Raw genomic sequence first — 13,467 nt, forward strand, 5'->3', positions numbered from 1 at the left:
ATCACCTGCAAAGAGGAGCTCTAGAGGCAGAAGTCATCTGTTGGAGAATGTATCAGGGATATTTCTTGGCCCTATGCCTATTTCCTATCCAGAGAAACATCAGCCTAATTCTGAAACCAAATCTTCTAATTTTAATGAGAAGCTCCAGTAATTTGTATTCCAAGACTTTAATGATTAGACATCAGACTCTGATCGAAAAGATCTGCAAATTCTATCACGTAACCGAACAATTTCCTCATAAATTTTTACTTATGTGGGGAACTCCTGAGTTAGCCTCACTATGAAGAAAAAGTAGAGAACTAAGAGACATCTTTTGATCCTTGGAAGGAAAACACGGTCCTTAAGGCAGCAGTTCTCAACGTTTGAGTTCTCAAACTTTCTTGGTCCCTTAAAAATTACTGAGGTCCCTTAAAAATTATCAACAGTAGTGCTATTGAAAAGTAAAACTGAAAAAAATTTTAATATTTATTCATTTTGAAACAGAAGTAAACCTATTACATCTTAACATAACATAGATTAATTAAAAATAGTTGACCCTCAAACAACATTGGGTTAGAGGTGCTGACCCCCTGCACAGTTGAAAATCTGAGTACAACTTATAGCCAGGCCTCCATATCCTCAGTTCCACATCTGAGGATTCAACCAACTGTGGACAGTGCAGCACTGTAGTATTTACTACTAAAAAAAATCTGAAAAAAAAATCGAGGTGGGTGGTAGTAGTCTAGCTCAGTGGTAGAATGCATACTTAGCATGCATAAGGTCCTAGGTTCAATCCTCAGTACCTCCATTAAAAAATAATAATAATAAATCTAATTACTCCCTGCACAAAAAATTAAAAAGTTTAAAAAAAAACCCTCCATATAAGTGGACTCACATAGTTCAAACTCATGTTGTTGAAGGGTCAACTATAAATGTATTCTCTCCACAAAGAAATTTATTGAAAAGACTGTCTTAATAGAAGACAGTTGAATTCTCATAAATGACTCTGCCTCCAATTTGTCATATGTTGTTCTGACTGAAGTATACTTATAAAGAAAATTCAGCCCTAGGCAGATATGTAGCTGAAAAAGAAGTTATTTTAATAGTCATTTTGGATAGCTGTGGATATTCTACTTTGATAAAAAACCAAAATGTGTCAAGTGACAGGTTTTTAAAAGTTAGTTGCCATGTAGAATCTGAAACCGTATCAATGAAATTTTTATACTTTCTTATATTAAAAAATATATTGGTTTATCTTGCACTTTGAATGGATCGTCTAACTTGAATGATTTTGTACCACCATGTATTTGGTCATTTGGAAAATACTAGTTCACTAACTTCTGCAGATCTTTTAAATGTTGACACACTTCATTATATAATATTGTAAAAACATACTTAATAATCTCATCAGAAAAGTCTTTAGTGCTTGCTTCAGCAGCACATATACTAAAACTGGAACCACACAAAGATTAGCATGGCCCTTGTACAAGGATGACACACAAATTCATGAAGCATTTCGTATTTTTATATGTATGTATCTGTATGACTGAAATATTATGCTGTACACCAGAAACTGACACAACATTGTAAACTGACTATACTTCAACTAAAAGAAAAGTCTTTAAATATTGGGACATTGTCAACGTCATAGTGTCTAATACAAGTCTTCCAAATTTCTAGTTTTTACTTAAAAGGTCTATTTTTTTATGACTGGCAACAAAGTTGTTTTCCTTGAACTTTCCCTAAAAGATCAGTTTGTTCATTTTTGAGAAAATATCTGCCAAACATCCCACTCTGAACAGCCACAGTTTGTCAGCTGTTCTCTCAAGTAAAAATAGTATTCCATGAAAAAAGCAACTAGATCAGCTCACAACTCAAACCTTTAGTATGCAGGCAAAAGGGCCCTCTGCATGGTTCCCATTTCATCATCCAGAATATTTGAAGACATTAACTCAAGAACTGAGATGCAAAATTAATTTCTTATTGACCAAAATGTTCTTAAGTGAAACATTTTTTACTTTTTTTTTTACTGTAAGAATAGTGACTAACAGAACAGTTTGGTGTCACTGTACTAATTTACTCTAAAATATGAAGTTTTATCCACCATTGTTTTGCACCATCAGACCAAATGTCAACCCAGTGAAAAAGGTTAATCACATCTTAGTCTTATGATGAAAATGGTTTTAACCTTCCTCCTAAAAGGGGACCTCCAGATATCTGCAAATTATCTTTTGAGGATCACTGCTCTAAAAAGTCTACAATTCTATGTGCATGGAGGGAAGACACTGGTCAGGGGAAGAGAGACAATTCAGAATTGAGAAAAATGTGTTTTGAAAATAAATTAATGTTAAATCTATTTGGCTTTCCTTATAGCTTGACTGACTTTTAAATACTTATTTCATTTAGTTTTCTGCCTTGCTTCTGGCCCTGATCTGAGATTGGCATCAATGAGTAGTTTTATCAGAGTCAACACTAAGCAAACTATGAATGAAATTTCATGGCTCCACCTGCCCCAGCAAATAAATGCCTATGAGGGCTAATGTCCTTTCAGTAGTCTAAATAAAAACGGAAGCCTCCTGATCATCTGATATTATATTATATATCTCCTTATGTGTTTTGTCTACACCTGAATGTAAGCTCCTTGAGACAGGGTACTTGTTTTGTTCACTGCTTCATCTTCAGTTCCTGGAATAGTACCTAGCTCATAATAGACACTCTACAAGTATTTATTGGATGAATGAACTCAGCTCATGAGACTACACAAGGAATAAGCTAGAAATAATGTAATTCATCATCTTAAAAATACATCCAGATGAGTGTTTCAATCTTCAAAACAACTGGAGAGACTACAATCACTTTCCAATGGGCAGCTATTGCTCAGGAAGTTTTCTTAACACCAGAGAGGAAGTGTCAGAAATGCACTGCAGTTGGATTCAGAAAGACTCTGGCTAAGAACCTGGTTCCAGCAACTACTACTGATATGAAAACTGGGCAATGATTCACCTGAGATTATCTCCTTAGAGCAGAGACAGAAATAATTATCTCTGAGAGACACAGTGAGAATGGAATTAATGAAACTATGCTTGTGAAAGTATCTAGCTCAGTGCCCAGCAAAAAGGAAGGGACAAGCATAGGTAAATGCTAGTATATACACATTTGGTATTGGGCTACCATACCCATACCATTCCTACTTTCTTTGGTAACTTTATCCCAAGTTGCCTCTGCTGAATGCCCCACCCCAGCTCTCAGTCCCTATGTTTGGATGGAGCTTCAGACCTAGATTTATTGGCCTAACCCTGAACAATCAGTGCATTATTTTCCGGAGCACAGTCACTTGAACAAGATGACCACATGTTTCAGTCAGAGCCAATGAGACCCAATTAAATTGTTGCTGGAAAATGCTAGGAAGAGCCTCTCTCTTTTCTACTGGACTTGAACCTGGGGAAAAATGCAGACAGGAGCTGCTAAGGCCAACCTGGAACCACAGGGAAGAATCTGCCTGAGAATATAACCCAAACAGCAGTCACAGAGCTGAGAGACATAGAAGGAGGAACTAGGTTCTGTGAACAATGCTTGAGCTTCCAACAAGTAGTACCTGAAACCAGTCTAGGCTTTAGAATTATGTTTCAGTAAATCTCCCTTTTTCCTAAGTTAGTTTGGGTTGAGTTTCCTGACATTAACAATAGGGAGAGTCCAGGCGGATGTAGTATTTTATTCTGTTCCATAAGGCCCAAACTAGTTTTCCACAGAAAATGTGGTTCAAATGTTAATGTCGCTGATGAAGTCTGAAGCACAGTGCCAAAGTCTGTCCTTAGGTCTTTGGAATTCCCATGGCCTTAAGTAAGCCACAAGTCCAGTCCTAAAAGCATTTGGTTAATATTTAGATCAGATATTTCTGAAAGAGAAATCACATAAGTAACTCCAAATCTGGAAGTCTCTAGGCCCTTAGGGATGTGTAATTGTAGTAACGTGTGATCTCGAGCTATTACTAATATTTCTAAAAAGCCTAAAACAAGTTGCACATATTCCCTTAATGAAGTTAACTAAAAGATAAATTTATTTGTTCTTCGCAGGAGTTATGTGTACTGTGTGTAGTTAACAGAGTTATCTCTTGCTAATCAGAAGCTTTTACTGTCAGATACATAGCTAGCTAGGTAGCAAGCTTGATATCCTTGACTGATTTACCAAATGAGGAAATTATTTATTTAACCAATGCTCTATTATAAATAAAATCTTCCAAAATATAAGGTCTCATGGTGGGAGGAGGGGTGAAAGATAAAAAAGGACTTCAGCACTTGGTGATGAAAAGATGAGAAAACACTAATGTAAGAGAATGTAAGAGGCTGGCCTTTCTTTACAGCCATTTGCTGGAGAGGGGTGGAGGGACATAATTCTTTAAAGTGTACAGTGGTTTTAAGGGCACTGTGCTTCAAGGGCAAATTATATTAAAATCACAATCTGACAGCATTTAGGGATGAATTTAGCTTACTCAACAAGCAATTGTTGAGGGCCTACAATGGCAATGGAGGGTGAAAGGTATAGAAAAGAGCAAGATAAGTTCTGTATTTTGAATGTGGTGGTAGTTACATGACTTTGTCAAAATTCAGAACTGCATATCTAAAAAGGGTGAATTTTACTTCATAAATCTTTCTCTATCTACATATTATCTATCTACATATGAAAAAAAAAAGGCCTTAAATAGTTTGTATCTGATCACCATCCAAGACAAGGGTAAATTCAACAAGGACACTGTCAAAAAAAAGGCGTTCAAGCAAAACTCAGCACTGGAGTTGTGGAAGTTCATAAGGATGGCTAGGGGAAATGTTCCCTTTGAAACCAAAGGAATTACAACAGAATGAAAAATGAGGCATGGAACTGGTAACAGGTGGGAATAGTATTAATGCCTACATTACTTTTTTAAATTACCAGAAGGAAAATTTTAGGGTGAAAACTTGACCCTTCATAGAATTTTAATTTTGCCAAGATGAACCTGAGATGAACCCCAAACTCAACTGGGTCTGAAAGTTGGAAATCATTTTATTTTCCAACTACTGGGAATCAGTCAACTGCTGATTTTCTGGGGATAAAAATGGTTTAATGCTGTTGTATCTTCTTAAATCCTCATCAAAAAAGAATTGCAAGGACGTCAAGCAGAGAAACTGTACATAATAAAAATGTTTAATTTTTAATAAATGAAACATTTAGACTGTAAGTTCAGGAGAGTGGAAAAAGCAGTATGAAAATACATTGTATAAGTTTTTTTAATACAATGTGACAGAGTTTGGCACTTAAGACTTTGGTAGGGAAAGTCTCTGCTGCTTCAATCAGAAGCTACTTCTCTAAATGTCACCCACACCTCAGTCTCTTTTCCTATTCATAAACCTGTAGGTTGAATCTTTAAAAATCATCCTCAGTTGTGAGGGAAACAGAATTCTCATAAATTGTTGAAGCTAAAAGTTGTTAAACTCTTGTGGAAGACAACCTGGCATTATCTATAAAAATTAAAAATGTAAATGTGTTTGGCCTAGCAATATCATTTTCTACACATTAACTGCAATGGGAAAAGACCACAACAACCTACATGTCCATCAATAGGGCATTTAAATAATTTAAATTACTTCCATACGATGAAATACTACGTAAAAAAGAATGAAAAAGCTCTTTGGGTACGGATGTAGAAAGCTCTCCAATACATATTATATGAAAAAAGCAATGCACAGAACAGTGGAACAGAATGTTAGTTACCATCTGTATACAAAAGAGGGGGAAAGAATATATAACCACATTTGTTTATAATACATTTCAAAAATCTCTAGTATATACAGGAAATTAATGACCACCTGTTAAAGACAATTCTGATGTATGTTGACAAGGGTGGCAGGAAGGCTTTTAACTACAAACCCTTCTATGTTTTAATTCTTTACCATGTGGATATCTTACGTGTGTGCTTAAAAATTTTGTTTAAAAAACACACTTCCCTTAACTTAAAAAAAAAAAACAAAAAACTAGCCTTACCAAATGGATGAGCCAACTTTCACTTCCTGGAAGAGCCACCAAAGATATGCTACTGACTAGAATAAGTCCTAAATAAAACGAAAAGAATTTTCCTTGGGATCCTCATCCCACCTGTCTTAATTTGCTTCCCCCATGTTAGCACAAACTCACTCTGCTCCTTACCATTATCTACAGTGAGTTCTCAAAGCCTTCACCACTGACCACCTTCTTCCTATCCCACATGCCCAAGGATCTTCACCATAATGCACTTCTCAGACATACTCTCTCTCCAAATTTCCCAAGGCAGAGGTTACATACATTCTTCATCTATTAGTAATGAATATTTATTGTTGGTTTTCCCCCTAGGAGTTGGGGCATGGGGTGTGGTGGTGGGCAGGGGGCAGTGGAAGCTGTCTAGCATCAATCTTGTTCTTATTTGGGGGAATCTATTTTGTGGATAATCTTCCCAGATGTCTTGGTCTGAGGTGCCAAAGAGAACAGATTCTTCCTTTCTCTACTCTCTTAAAGGAAGAACTGCTTAGAACTCTGAAGTTTGGGAGAACTGACCCAAAGTCACAGGCTGAGTGAGGACTCATTTGTGGAGAAATGCAGTGAGGATGGCAGTATCCAGAGATGACAGCAGCTAGCTGGGCCAATTGTTATTATAGCTGTCTACCCTCTGGGGCAGCTTTTGGTTCCTGCCCATTTTCCAAGCCTGCTCCTCTGGCCTCCTCTCATTTCTGTGAGCCTCTAAAGCTTTTAGCTTAAAACAGTAAGTTTTCAGTTTCTTCTCATAAAAAACCCTGACTGATACACTTTTAAAAAAATTTAGGTACTTAATACGAGCAGGGAAGGATACAGAAGTATAAAATACAAATATGATCACTGTTCTCAAGGAGATTATAACCTACTTTTGGAGACATAAAGAACAAAAACCATGTGTTAATGAAGGGTATGGTCAGAGGACAAGGAAAGACTTCAACGATTTGAAGTAGTCAGGGAAAGCTAGACAATGTGGCTCTTCTAGGCAGAAATTACCGTATCTGCCCTCCCAAGCAGAATTCATCACTCTTTACAACTGTATGTTTTTATTTACTATTAAAGTTAGCTGTTAACATACAGTCTCTCTTACAGTCTCCCATTATCTATGAATTTCTCGAAGAGAGATTTTATGAGACCAACCAGTGCCAGAAAAACTCATTTATTCAGTAATTCCAAACATAGGACTAGAAATTGGTCATAAGTGTGAGATGATCCGATTTTCAAGGTATTCGGATAAGGTAAGAGAGAAGAAAAGGAGTAGTAGTATAAGAAAATGGATAAAAGTTTCCCATAAAGGAGTAATAGGAAGTAAAACTGGTAAATTAGACTACAGACACTATTCTGGGCATTGAAGACCATGCTAAATATAAGGAAAGGTGGCAAACTCAAAATGGCCTATAGGAAGAAGTGGGAAGTGCAAACGGGTGGAGTGAGCTGGATAAAAGCAACAGAAAGTCATCAAACGGGAGTGAGGCCATGCTTTGCCTAAAAGCATTCAAGTTAAAAAATAATAATAATACTTTGCAGTCACAAAATAAAGTTTGCAGGCCACAGATTTCTGCTAGGCCATGGAGAAGTTTTTGGGCAAGACAGAAGCAGGATCAGAAAGATATATTAAGAAAAACCAAGCAGCAGTGCAGAAGGAGAGAAAACCAAAACGCTCAGGGGGATAAGTGAGACGCAATAAGGTTTGGATTAGAATCAGAGCAATATTCTTCAATGGGTGAACTGCTGGGAGAAAAGTTAATAGGGAATTAAACAATGAAGGTAAGACTGTCACCACCTGAACCGACTGATCAATTATAACATCACTAAAAGTTAGAGAATACAGGGTGTGAAAAATACTACAAATAAAAATTCCACAGAATTTATTAAATATGAGACAGAAGGAGAAAGGAGAATAGGAATTAATGATTACCCCATATTTCAAGCCTCGCAGCTAGAGCAATAATGATGGTAATGACAGAGATAGGAAAACCAAGAGATAGAACCAGTTTTCAAGGGGGAAACTAGAAACTGCACTATCACGGCGCAGCGATAAGAACATCAGACTGGAAAGGCATTCTGCCAGCTGTACCACTGCATACCCTTGAACAAACACAAGCTCCTGGAACCCATATCCTCTGTTTAAAAATGAGATTAAACAAGATGCTCTATATGACTCTTCCAGATCTGATACTCCAGATAAGTCTGGTTTAAATGTGTTTAAAATAGCACAGAATACTGAGGGGAAAATGTTTCCTATGGATTTTTTAATAACAAATTTCCTTAATAATATACATATATATGAGAAAAATATATAAAATAGCAATGCTTCATTTTAATTTGCATATAAATGGATTTTTAAATGCTTTTTGATTTTGTACACATTTCGTTTCAAATTATTGCCTATATCTAGATTTCTAATTCTACTCCTATTCTCACTTAAATTAAATGCACACCAAACATGCTTTTTTGTCCATCTAAAACTTCATGAAACTCCTTTTTTAAAGACAACTGAGGTGAAATACACATAACAAAATTTACCATCTTAACCATTTTTAAGCGGACAGTTCAGTGGCATTAAGTACATTCATATTGTTGTGCTACCATCACCACCAACCATCAATACAGTACCTTTTCATTTTGCAAAACAGAAACTCAATACCCATTAAGTAATAACTCCCATTCTCCCATAGCCCTGGCAACCACCATTCTACTTTCTGTATCTATGAATGACTACTCTAGGTACCTAATATAAGGGAAATCATACAGCACTTGTTCTGTTGTGACTGGCTTATTTCACTTAGCATAATATCATCAAGGTTCATCCAAAATGTAGCATGTGTCAAAATTTCCTTCCTTTTTAAAGCTAAATAATGCCCCATTGTATGCATAAACTACATTTTGTTTATCCATTCATCCATTGGTGGCCACTTGGGTTGCTTCCATCTTTTGGCTCTTGCGATAATGCTGCTATGAACATGGGTACACAAACATCTCTTCAAGTCCCTGCATTCAATTCCTTTGGGTATGTATTCAGAAGAGGAACTGCTAGATCATTCAGTGATGCCAATTTTGAGGAATCACTGTACTGTTTTCCACAGCAGCTGTACCATTTTACATTTCAACAACAGTACACTAGGGTTTCAACTTCTCCATATTCTGGCCAACACCTGTTACTTTCTGTTTTTTGTTTTTTTTTTAAATAGTAGCTATTCTGATGGGTGTGAGGTGGTATCTCACTGTGGTTTTGATTTGCATTTCCCTAATGACTTGTGCTCTCCATGGTTTTATCAAAATAACATATGAGCCAACAAAAAAGAGCTCTTATTGGCCAAAGATGGGATACTCTGAGTATCAAAAAATATACAAAAACAACTGATCTAAATACACTGAAATATAAACCTCAAGTTAATAATGATACTTAAAAAATCATAGTGAACACTACTGGAAATAACTAGGGCATACATTATTTATTCTGAAGACTGGCAATTAAAAGGCAATAAAAATTAAGGATTTATCTTACCTTTGCTGTACAAAATGTATTTTAGGATAACCAAGTAACTCTAGTTGATGAAGGAATTCTAGCTTATAAATGTGGAAGGAGTGACAGAATTAGGTTAGGAAATCACCATTTTGCAAGCACTAGTGAATTGCTTCAGGCAATATTCATAAGTGGACAAAACCAATAGATAAAGTAGTGATGGGGAACTGTACAACGGAGATCAAGCTGTCACCATTTGAACCCACCCATCAACCACTGCATCACTGAAAGTAAGCAAACTGTGTGCTTCCTGGTATGAGTCAGTATGAAACATATAGCACCACCTATGAAATATTCATGCCCAAAAATGTTGAACCTAAATCTGATGAAGCCTCTACAGCTGCACTAATATGACAGCCACTAGCTACATGTAGCTATTTAAATTTAAAATAAAGAATTCTCAATTGCAAGTGCTGAAAAGCCACATGTAGCCATTAGAAAGTGTAGGTACAGAAAGGTCCCATCATTGCAGAAGTTCTATTGGATAGTGCTGCTCTGGAGCTAAATTCCATTCATAAGAAACATGGAGAGGGAGAGGGATAAAGGAACAAATGGCACCAGAAAGAAGCAAAAAGGCAAGACCAAAACACAGGGCATTCTATAGAACAGTAAGTGGATGGCAGAGGGAAAAGGGAGGGAGGAGGAACTACGTTAGATTTTAAAAGACTTAAGATATGAAATGTCCAGAAAAGGAAAATTTATACAAAAAGAAAGCAGATCAGTGGTTTCCTGAGGCTGGAAGTGGAAGCAGAAATTGACTGCAAATGGGCTAGCAGAAATTTTGGCCAGTGTGGAAATGCTCCAAACCTGGCTTGTGATGACAGTTGCCCAACTCTATAAATTTACTAAATATTTACTGAATTTTTTTTTTAAAAGTAGTAAGAGACAACTATAATGTATGGACCTTTTTTGTAACTGATTCTAACAAACTAACTCTAAAATAACATTTTTGAGCTAGCCAAAGAAACGTAATTATAAACCAGATGATATAAAAAGCTGCTTAAAATTTTTTTGTAAATGGCTTATTGTTTGTATTTTCAGAGATGCATAAACATGTGCAGTGCTTTAGATAGGCTTTAATATACTGAAACAGAGAAACAAGATAGAAAAAATGTATTAAGCAAATGGAATAAAAATCTTAACTATTAAATCTGGGTGATGGATATATGGGAGTTCATTGCACTTTCTCTACATTTGTATGAACTTGACATTTTTTAGAATTTAGAAACATTAATGGCTACAAAAATACCCTTTCACAGTCAATGCTATATAAACCAAGTCAATGATGGGTTTGTGATTCCTCAATGTTGTCAGCAACTATGATACTAAGTCATCATTTTAAGTAAGTTTCAGTTTTTAAAATTAAGTCCCCATAGTAAAAACTAATTGATTACCTTTAAGTCACCATTTGAAACTTCAAAAAATGTTTAAACACACTGTTTTTCAGGGGGTCGATGGAGAAAGTGTATATATACTTTTTTTTTTTTCCTACTAGCTCAACTGAATCATTCTGCCCAGGTCATGAAATAAATCCATCAGCCTTCTCAGTGATTACCCTGTGATAAATATGCCTGGCACCAGTGCAATGTATTCAAGCCTTTTCAACAGCTTTTCCTTTGTGCACATCTGTAGGCTTTTTATGCACATCTGCATACAGAATCACAACCATGATCTGCATTATAATTAATGTAACAGCACATCTGACCAGGTCCACAGGGTTTGATGCATAACCATTTTTGAGATCTGCAGGGAACTGAAGATACCCTGGGGAGAAAGTACAGCTAATTTCTTATCAGGCATTGGACAAACTGTAAGTGGTAAGACAGTTGTTTTCCTGAAACAGCCATGACATAGCTGGAGGAGAATCTCAGTGTGTGTATAACTGCTTCAAATCACAGTTGCTCTACTCCTGAACTCTGCACCACATCCCTCATATACCCACTCTAAAAGACTGAGGTATGATCTTGTGGTGGCTCACAGCGAAAGAGAATATGACAATGAATGTAACTATGTTCATGTATAACTGAAAAATTGTGCTCTACACTGGAATTTGACACAATATTGTAAAATGACTATAACTCAATTTAAAAAAATGTTTAAAAAAAAAAAGACTGAGGTATGGCCCCAAATTTACATACAGACCCAATTTAAAACCGTGTATGAAAGGATTCTTTGGTTATTAATGACAGCAAATCACCGGTGTGAATCTGAGTAGAGATATACAACAAGCACAGAAATATTAGACCTGACCTGCACATCCTTCTCATTCTATATCTCTGATCGTTAAGATCTTCTTCCTTATGTCCCCCTTACACCTATTTTTAAAAATTTTACTTTGAAATCTAGATAGAAATTGCATACCTAGGTAAGTACTTACTTAAGTGCATTTCTTCAAAGACCTTCAGGATACTCACTGTCCATTTACACTGCTCAGTTCCATAGCTACAGCACAGAGTGACGTCCCACGGATCTCAGTAAAAAGCAGAGCAACCTGATTCTATATCTCCCTGGTCTAGGATTTCATGAGTCAGCACTATCCAATAAAGCTTTCTGTAGTGATACCCAACATGGTAGCCACTAGTCATCTGCGGTTTTTGAGCACTTAAGATGTGGTCACTGTAAATGAGGAACTGAACTTTTAATTTCACTTAACTTAAATAGCCACATGTAAATAGTAGTTAACATACTGGACGGTGTAGCTATAAGTGAAAGACTTTTTCTGTTGTTGTGTTTTCACTCAAGACATGATACACAAGAGTCTTTTAAAATAACTCTCTTTCTCTCTCATCTGCGCACACACACATACACAAACATACATATTCATACATCAAATCTTAATAGTGCTTAACTGGGTGATGAGGCTATGAAATCAGGCATTCAAATATATTTTGGATTAATAAATATGTTTATACTTGAATATTACCTATTGTAAGGATTGTTATCATCAGAAAAGACTATACAATTAGAAAATGACTATAATACTATAGTCATTAAACCTGTAAATAGGGAGATATACCCCAATATCGAAAATATACAGAAGCAGAATACAAAATATTATTTTTTTCGTCACAAATATTAAAAAACTAAATAGGCACACATATAAGGAATGAAGAGGACCACAAACCAATGAAACTAATCAGATGCAGGAAGAGATTATAAGTGGATTTCACTCATGTTGAGTTGCATTAATGTCTGTATACAAATAAAGCTTCAGAAAAATAAAATAAGGTTGAAGAGCAATAAGATCCAAAGAACTGAGCATAGGAATAATCTCATAAAACTTGAATGCTGGGAGCAGACAACTATCCTAAATCAGCAGCAAAGAAGGATGAGGAGACTGAAGAGAACTCAAGTTACGTGCTGTTGGGGGAAGGGATAACTAGAATTGAGAAATCCAGGATTGAGAGAAAGAGAGGGAAGGAAAGAGCTTGTAAATGAGAGTAAGAGAGCTAATGCAGGTTAATGTTAGTATTCAATCAGTTGAAGACTTAAGACTGTTCCAAGGCTGTTAGCTGAGAGGCCAGAAAGGCTCAATTGCTTTCTAAATGTGGCCCACTTCTGAGATTAGCATCAATTACACTTAATTCACCTGGATAGTTTCAGCAACTAAAACAGTGGTTCTCAAACTTCAAAACGAGATTCCTAAATGCCATCCCTCGAGACTGAGAAATACTGATTAAAAACAAACAAACAAACAAAAAAAACCTGCTTTAAATGTCTGGGATAAGGGGGAAGGGTATAGCTCAGTGGCAGAGTGTTTGCTTGGCATGCACGAGGTCCTGGGTTCAATCCCCAGTACCTCCATTAAAAATAAATAAACGAATAAACCTAATTACCACCCCCTCCAAAAAATAAATAAACAAAAAAATTATTTGAGGGGGAGGGTATAGCTCAGTGGCAGAGTGCATGCCTAGCATGCACGAGGT

General features: G+C 36.2%; 1 non-coding gene across 1 annotated transcript; it reads left to right on the top strand.

Annotated features, from left to right (window-relative positions):
• Positions 1-1,401: 1,401 nt before the first annotated feature.
• Positions 1,402-1,505, top strand: LOC116152421 (U6 spliceosomal RNA). Its single transcript, XR_004136052.1, has one exon. It is a non-coding gene; the product is annotated as a U6 spliceosomal RNA (small nuclear RNA).
• Positions 1,506-13,467: the final 11,962 nt, after the last annotated feature.

This window comes from Camelus dromedarius, chromosome 3, assembly GCF_036321535.1.
Source record: "Camelus dromedarius isolate mCamDro1 chromosome 3, mCamDro1.pat, whole genome shotgun sequence".
Taxonomy (NCBI): Eukaryota; Metazoa; Chordata; class Mammalia; order Artiodactyla; family Camelidae; genus Camelus; species Camelus dromedarius.